At 38.5% G+C, this 9317-nt stretch overlaps 1 long non-coding RNA gene across 1 annotated transcript; it reads left to right on the top strand.

Moving 5' to 3' along the window:
- Positions 1–2486: 2486 nt before the first annotated feature.
- On the top strand, positions 2487–6931 carry LOC142163616 (uncharacterized). The gene is made up of 2 exons (XR_012694562.1): positions 2487–3138; positions 6312–6931. It is a non-coding gene; the product is annotated as an uncharacterized LOC142163616 (long non-coding RNA).
- The last annotated feature ends 2386 nt before the right edge of the window (positions 6932–9317 follow it).

Genomic DNA, 9317 nt, shown 5'->3' with positions numbered 1-9317 from the left:
ATTTCAAACTTCTACTTTCGATGTTTAATCCTATCAAATCACGTCCGATTGACTTCAAATTTTGTACACAAGTCATATTTGACATTACGGACCTACTCCAACTTTCGGAATCGGATTCCGACTCCGATATCAAAAAGTCAACTCTTAGTCAAACTTCCTAAAAACCTTTAAATTTCTATCTTTAGCCAATTGACTCCAAAATGACCTACGGACCTCCGAATTCACTTCCGATCCTGCTCCCAATGCAAGAATCACCATATGGATCAATTCCCAGACTTGGAATCCCAAACGGATATCGATAACGCTGAAATGCACTTCAACCCAAACTTATGAAATTTCTTCCAAAATGCTAACTTCCACAATTGGCGCCAAAATGCTCCCGAGTCATCCAAAACTCGATCTGGGCATAAGCCCAAGTCCGATATCATCATATGAACCTACTGGAACCTTCAGATCCTGATTCTGAGGTCGTTTACTCTAAAATCCAATCTTAGTCAATTATTTCAACTTAATGCTTCCGAAATGAGAATTTCCTTTCCAAATCAACTTAGAATTTCCCAGAATTCAATTCTGACCATGCGTACAAGTCATAATACCTAAAGTGAAGCTGCTCATGGCTCCAAACTGCTGAACGACGCGTTAGAGCTCAAAACGACCGGTCGGGTCGTTACATAGGATAAACGTCTTAGTCTAATGAATCTTTCTCCTAAGATAGAAAACCTAGTCTGATAAATTTTCTCCTAGGATTATAAGTTTGGATTTGAAAAGAAAAGGGGTTAATTTTTAGTTTTCTTAAGTTATCAATCTTTAGTTTTCTTGGAATTAGGGGCCCCGCCTGGAGAACAAGTTCAGTTTTTACTTTAGTCAAGCTTAGTTTATAGTTTTCCGCAAGCTCAATCTCAAATCTAGGAGACACACTTCCTAGGTTGGGTTATTTTGGTTTCATCCCTAGGAGACGCACATCCTAGTCGAATCTTTAATTTTACTCTCATCAGTGTATCTTTCATCAACAACGTAGGTGATTTATAGTTCTGCTAACAACTCACAAATCTTCCTAGTGCAAACTGGGGCAGAATATATCTTTTATTTTGTCTATTTTGCTGTAGTAGCAGGCACCCACCTGGAGAATGAGGAAATTTATTTCAAGTTTCCACTTAGCAGCAGGTGCCCGCCTGGAGAACGAGGGAAGTCATTTTAGAATTCAATTCAAGTTAGAAGTAGTAGAAGCTCGCCTAAAGAATGCGAGTCGATAGTCCGAGATGACCAAAAGAAGAAGTCTCAATCCAAATAAAAGAAAAAGAAAAAAAAAGAAAAAAAAGAAAGGGAAAGAAGTAAATCCAAATGCAGAAGTAGATGAAAGATGTGAACTGTTCAAGACATGGTTGAAGTCACGAGCACTGCATGTCCGGTCTTGACCTGAAGTCGTGGATGTGTGAATCAGCACCTGCAGTTAGCAAGCATCAAGATTCAAATCAAAAGTCTGCATGAAGAACCATTCAAGACCCAAGATCAAGCTTCAGTAGACTTATAGATATGAATCTTGTTACTCATAGCTGATAGGCTTACTTAGTTCTTTTAGATTTTGATTTGATGTAATGACATGACCGCGGACCGGAACCTCGACGGACCGGTATCTCACTCGAATCTCTCATTCTCTCCACACATTCCATCACTTCATTCACTTCTGACCTATACGTGGCCTGATTCCTTTATAGCCAAGGATATGTAGGAAGCTCAGATACCAGGGCTCGGTCACATTCTCCTTTATTTTAGTTTTTGGTCTCTTTAAATAAGGGTCGGGTCAAAAAACCTGTCTCGTCGTTCTTTGTCTGAAAACTCTTCGTATTTCCAGTGAAAGAGGGGCAGCTGAGACATGTAAATTTTGACTCTACTTGAAATTTTACTCATTTTAGTGCTTAGATTTTGGTTTTAGGTCTAATATTGTTACTTTGAATATTTTAAACCTTTTGCCTTATTTCAGCATAATATTAAAAACTAAAAAGAAGTACATTTCCCTTTGATTTTAACTAATTGTGATTTTGTCGTATTGGATTTTAGTTAGTGCAATTTTATCTTATCCAAATAGTCACATGATAAGTATTGAAAATAATTTTTCTTTTGTATACATTTGGTGTATGTACATAGCTTATTATTGGCATTTTATTTTCCTCACTTTTGTATTTTATTTTAAAACAAAAAGAAAAACACAAGAAAACAAGAAAAAATAACTCCTCCAGTTTATGCATTTCAACGTTAGTTAAGTTATTCTTTTCTTTCTTATTTTAGTTGCTGTTTTGATTAACCAAAGAAGAGGTAAAAGAAAAGAGATTGAAAAAAAAGAAAGAAAAAAATCAGATGGTCCCCTCTTGCTCTTTCATAATTTTTTATTAATGTTTTCAGTGGGTCCAGTTCTTTAAATTGGTTTTCTTCCCATTCCTCCCTAAATTACGTGATCACCTTCCAATTGAAGGAATCTTTCCCATAACAGAATTTTATTCTTGTTTATCACATTTATGATTTTGGCATTTTGTGGCTCTTACCAAAATTCACTCTTTATCTACCTTGGAGGCCCACACATTTTCTTTCTCACCCACCATTCCATTTTACCTTACATTATATAACACACATAGAGATACAGAGGGGGCGAACAGAAACAGAATAGAGAGAGAAAGAGGGTGACAGGAAACAAATTAGAGAGGAGAACGAGAGAAGTCTGGGAGGAACGAAAAAACAGAGGAAAACGAGGGCCTATAAATATCATTTTCTTCTACAAAGTTAATCCATTCCTTAAACCACCATTAATATCATCTTTCTTCACCCTTGTTTCCTCCCACCAAATCTCACCATAGATATTGTCCCTAACACCAAATATCACCGACAACTAATTCAAACACCCTTGCTTAACGTCAAACTAAAGGGGTCGGGTTAGCTATATTTTGTTTGAAGTTGCAGATTGAGGTTTTCGGTTCGCCGTTTTGTTTATTTTTTGTTGATTTTTCGCTTCTCCGGTCAAGTTTTCGTCGCCGGATTTTTCTTCCCTTCATCAATTGTAAAGCTATTTTGGGAAGTTCTATTAATGGAAAAGGCTACTTAAAGTGTAGATTCAACTCAATTTCCAGGAGAAACATATCATTAAAGGTCCAACTCTTTTCTCTTTTTTTCTTGCATTTTGTTTTCTAGCTTTGCTGCTGTTTGATTTACTTTACGAAATGGTCTTGTGGCTTATTTTATAATTTGTATGTTAATGTGTTCTTAACAGAATAGTTGTTATACTTTGAATCAATACTTCTTTAATTAAAACATAAGAGATAATTTGATTTTGAGTTTTTGGGTTTAGTTATAAAAGTTAAAATTAAAATGGACACTATCATGAAACAAGCAAGAGATTCGGGGTTAAGAATAGTTTAGAGTGGTTGGGTTTAAACCAAAAAAATAAAATTGGGCTTTGCTTGAGTTATTCGCATTTTAAACTGACAAAATAAAAAAAATTGAAAACAAATTTAGATTAAAAGGGATTTGGGCTTAATATGAATCTTATTTATTTCTATTGAGTACGTTAGAATGCTTTAGGAACATTTTGGATCTATCACCGTGATTGTGTACATGTTCGCGTGACATAATTATGATTCTAAAAGTAAATCGAGGTATGCGTTCGTGCAACTTCAGTCAAACTTTCTTAATAATAAAGCATTATTAATTGTGGACACGTTCGCGTGACATAATTTTTGACGCGCCAAATAAATGGGTACACGTACGCGTGACCTGTTTTAAGATAATTTCTTGACTAAAAGAGGTAAATGCACATAGGTTCTAAAATAATTAATTAGGCAATTTAATTAAGCCAAGTATGATTAAAGCGACCGTGCTAAAATCACGTAACCCGGGAATGCTAACACCTTCTCCAGGGTTAATAGAATTCCTCACCCAGATTTCTATGTTCGCAGACTGTAAAACAGAGTCAAGCTTCCTCGATTCAGAATTTTAAACTGGTGACTTGGGACACTATAAATTATCCCAAGTGGTGATTTTGAATTTGAATAAATAATCCCGTTTCAATTATCGTCACTTTAAATGGAAAAACTTCCTTATATCCTCTCTCGGGTGGTAAAAAGGAGGTCTGATAGCTCAGGCGACTCTACAGGGGATAAGAACCTAGAATCTCCGGTTCAAGGTTCAGAATTCGAGCTTGTTAATATGATCTATGCTTGACTTTATTGTTTGTTGATATTACTGAATTTGTGGACCTAATGTGCTAATTGACGCTTATTTATTGCTTTGATATTATTTGAACTGTATTAAATTTTCTTCTTATGCCTCCCTTCTGAGTCCTCTAAGAATGGTGCACACGTTCGCGTGACCCACTTTTCTGTTAGAAGTTATACCAAATAGAACGAGATTGGTCCAACAACAAGGCCGGGTAGACTTTCGTTCTCCCGGTACGTTGCCCCAACCTTGGCTCGAGCTGTCCGCTTGGGTAAACCATGTCTAGAACACACCCCAGGGTTTCAAACCTAGAATAACATAGCCTCATCCGGATCCCTAGTAGGAACGTTTATTTGCATCACGTGCATTTGACTTAGGGGACTCAACACAGGGGTTGGGTCCGTCTAGGACAGGTGTACCCTGAATGAAAGACCATCCTGATGCATCTTACATGCTATTTATATATTTATTTGCTTCGACTTGTATGTTGACTGGCTAAGGAAAGAAAAACAACAGAAAAATTAAGAGTGAGGTAAGATAGAGAATTCACTCGGTTATGAAAATCCCGGTATTTGAAAACGCCTCGAAACTCTGCCAAAATTTTTTAAAAAAAAAAGAAGAAGGGAAAATGTATTTCAAAAAATGAAAGTGAGTCAATATAATGTTTTTTCCAATTGTGTACATGTTTGCGTGACATAATTATGATTCTAAATATAAATCAAGGTATGCGTTCACGCAACTTCAGTCAAACTTTCTTAATAATAATAAAGTATTATTAATTGTGGACACATTCGCGTGACATAATTTTTGACGGGCCAAACAAATGGGTACACGTACGCGTGACCTGTTTTAAGACAATTTCTTGACTAAAAGAGGTAAATGCACATAGGTTCTCAAATAAGTAATTAGGCAATTTAATTAAGCCAAGTATGATTAACGTGACAGTGCTAAAACTACGGAACCCGCGAATGCCTAACACCTTCTCCCGGGTTAACAAAATTTCTTACCCGAATTTCTGTGTTTGCAGACTGTAAAACTGAGTCAAACTTCCTCGATTTGGGATTTTAAACCGGTGACTTGGGACACCATAAGTTATCCCAAGTGGCGACTCTGAATTTGAATAAATAATCATATTTCGATTATCGTCACTTTAATTGGAAAAACTCCCTTATATCCCCTCTCGAGTGGTAAAAAGAAGGTGTGACACCTTGCACCACTTTGCTCATAGTATCACAATAACATTCTCAGATCAATTTAGTCGAAATTCAACGAATCTAATGCTTCTATTGCACCCCATGACATACATAGGTCTTGCTCTAACTCTTACAATACTGCCACGACGGAAGAGATGTGTAGAAATTCATAACCAACTACCAAATCAACAATTCATTGGGTCTATACTTCTGATAGGAACCATCACCTCATTCTGAACCAAATAATGGTCTTTTCTCCTGTCACGACCCCAAATACCCAGTCGTGATGGCACCTATCACATTGTTAGGCAAGTTAACCCAAACCATTAACTACAACAAAGTCCTTTTATAAAACTATTTTCTAACACAGGTTTAAATACCAAATTTCCATAATAAGCGTTTAAAACATAATTACATATGCGGAAGTCAAATAAACATGAAAGCTACACAGCCCCAAACATCTGGTGTCACGAGTCTAGAGCCTCTATTACATAACTGACTATCTGATACAACAAAAGTCTAGAAAAATACGGAAAGAGAACAAGATAAGAAGGAGAAAACATGATAACAAATCCATTTCACAGTTTAAAACTAGGTTCGTCGTAAAATTATCAGCTTCAGTTTAAAAACTTAAAATCATATACTTAGCAATTTTTCCAGCAGAGGCTATTTTTAAAAGAAGAGTGAAATCAGTGAAAATATCATAACTGGGCCCCTCGGGCAAGGTATCACTCAGAACATGGCCTATCGGCCAGCTTCTCAATCACTCATGACTCACTCTCGTCACTCAGTACTCACTCTCAGCACTTGATAACTAGGGATTTTGACGCATTCTATGCTCCTTCTTGCTTACGCTTTGATTATAAATTCATACAAAATAGTCCCAAAAGGCTCATAAGTTGTGCTTGATTGCAGGTTTGATCAATAAAGTGACAAGATGTCAAAGATCTCTCAAAAGGAGTGAAACTTGCACAAGTACCAAAGATAAGACAAACTCAGGAAAAACAGGCCTAGTGCGGCTGCACTATACTTTGTGCGGTCCGCACTAGGGAGGTTCAGAGAGATGGTACTTCAGGAATTAATGCAGTGCGGCCACAGAAGGTTGTGTGCGGTCCACACTAAAGGCAATGCGGTCGCACTACCATTCTGTGCGGTCCACAGAGTCAAGGTTCAGAAAGGGTAAAGTTGGAGCTTTCAAGCCTGCGCTGTCCGCGGTCCAGTTTGTGCGGACCGCACTAGAAGCCTCTGCGACCGTGGTCCATTCTGTGTGGTCCGCGGAGCCTGAGTTCAGAGAGCTAAGTTTTCAAGTTCAAGAGCCTAGTGCGGCCGCACTGACCCCGCAGGGGCATTTTTGTCCATTTTTTCCAGCTTAGTATAAATAGAATCTTTTTCTATTTTTAGGGTATCAGATATTTTAGAATAGCTGCTGCGCTCGTGGAAACGTATCTTGTAGCCATTTTGGGCATTTTTACTTACTTTTTATCATTGAATCTTTGTATTTAGCTTAGCAATTAATTAATATGTGTTCATCTTTATCTATTTCTCTGTTTTTCTTTCAAGTATGAGTAGCTAGACCCATTAGCTAGGGTTGTGACTCAAGCCTAGTGTGGGTAATTGATGGGTGTTTCAATTTAGGACTAGATTAACTATGAGTATTTGCTATTTGTGTCAATTTCATGGTTTAATTACTGAATTAGTGGTTGCAAACACTAGTTTGTGCTATGTTGACTTGGGCTCTTTTTGAGAAAGAGAGCCTAAGTCTCCAAAATTGATCCAACAAGGAATTGGGATGGACTCAAGAGAATTGATAGTCCCAATTAAAGAGTTAAACCTCGAGAGAGTAATACCCAACTTGAACCCTAGTTGCTTGAGCAAATATGCATACCCAATTGGTCTTGAGAAAGTCAATTGGGCAAAATCATTCTTTTTACCGAGAGGTGTGAGAGTGGGTAATATCGAGCAACAGTTATAACATATTCCCCAATCATGTCAATCGTGTCTTAGACGCAATTACCCGTCAATTGGCCACCTAGGTGAAAGTCACTACCCTAGTTCCTTTTAGAATATTTGAACAACTTGTAGCATTTTACTCTTATCTTAATCTAGTTGCAATTATAATTTGTAGTTTGATAATAGTAGAATTATAAACGAAAACCCAAAAATGAATAGAAGTGCAATTTGGAACCAATACGCAATCTCAACCTAAATAGATACTCAATTCCAATTCTAGCTCTCTGTCGAAATCGATCCCTACCCAAAATCGGGTAAAAGCTACTGCAACCCTCTCTTGCTACTTATTAGTGGTGCAGAGTTGGCTGCGATCACTTTTTGGCGCCGTTACCGGGGAGCTAATGGTTTTGGCTATCTATTTAGTTCGTTTTGTGTATTGTTCTTCTTTCCTTCTTTGTTACTTACTTGTTTGTGTCACTACTCAGGTACCAATATGGCTTTGAACAACGCTAATGACCCTCTTGGAAATGTGATTGCGGGGGAGGAGGTAGTGGAGGAAGGCATAGTGTTGGGCCACAAGATTTCAAAGCGTGGAATTGAAGTTGACAAGGCCAAGATAGAGGTAATTTCAAGGATTCCTCCCCCCATTTCCGTCAAGGGGGTGACGAGTTTTCTTGGGCATGCGGGGTTCTACCAGAGGCTTATAAAAGATTTTTCAAATGTGGTAAACCCCTTGTGCAAGCTACTAGAAAAGGATGCAAAGTTTGTGTTCGATGAGGGATGTATGCAAGCATTTGAGCTTCTCAAGCTTAAGTTGACCACTACCCAATCATTACCGCACCAAATTGGAGCTTGCCTTTCGAGCTCATGTGTGATGCAAGTGACGTTGCGGTTGGGGATGTCTTGGGTCAAAAGGTTAACAAGATGTTTCATCCGGTGTACTACGCAAGCAAGACCATGAATGAGGCTCAAAGGAACTACACAGTTACCGAGAAAGAGTTGTTGGCTATAATGTTTGCAATGGAAAAGATTCGGCCGTATCTTATGGGGGCCAAAGTCATAGTGCACACCGATCATGCCGATCTTAGGTATTTTATGACAAAGATAGACTCTAAGGCAAGATTAATGCGATGGGTGCTGCTACTTCAAGAGTTTGATCTAGAAATTGTGGATCGGAAGGGTAGTGAGAACCAAGTGGCGGACCACTTATCCCATTTGGAGGAGGAGGGGAGGCCTTGTGATGGCCTTGAGATCAATGATTCATTTCCCGACGGACAACTCCTTGCGGTGGCAATGAATGATATGCCATGGTTTGTCGATGTTGCTAATTACCTTGTGACCAGAATAATCTCATGTGAGCTCTCTTCTAACCAAAGGAAGAAGCTCAAGCGGGATAGTTTGGATTTCTATTGGGATGAGCCATACTTGTTCAAGATTTGCACGGATGGTGTGATTCGTAGATGTGTCCCGGAGGAAGAACAATTAAGTATCTTAGAGTCTTGCCATTCTTCACCCTATGGTGGCCATCATGACGGGGTGAGGACAGATTCTAAAGTTCTTAGTTGTGGGTTTTATTGGCCAACTTTGTTCAAAGATGCGGGTGAGCTTGTTAAGAGATGCGACGAATGCCAAAGAGCGGGTGTAATTTCGAAGAAAGATGAGATGCCTCTCAATACCATCCTTGAGGTTGATATTTTGATGTGTGGGGCATTGATTTCATGGGCCCATTTGTTAGCTCTTGTGGTAACACTTACATTCTTGTGGCGGTTGACTATGCCTCAGAATGGGTTGAAGCCGTGACTTTGCCTAACAATGAAGCCCGGAGTGTTATTGCATTTCTTAAGAAGAGCATTTTCACAAGGTTTGGCACTCCTTGTGCGATTAACAGTGATGGGGGGTCTCACTTTTGCAATAGAGCTTTCGACACATTCCTTTCTAAGTACGGTGTCAATCACAAAGTTTCTACCCTCT

The sequence above is a fragment of the Nicotiana tabacum genome, chromosome 8, assembly GCF_000715075.1.
Source record: "Nicotiana tabacum cultivar K326 chromosome 8, ASM71507v2, whole genome shotgun sequence".
NCBI lineage: Eukaryota > Viridiplantae > Streptophyta > Magnoliopsida > Solanales > Solanaceae > Nicotiana > Nicotiana tabacum.
This window is presented reverse-complemented; position numbering and strand designations above follow the sequence as displayed.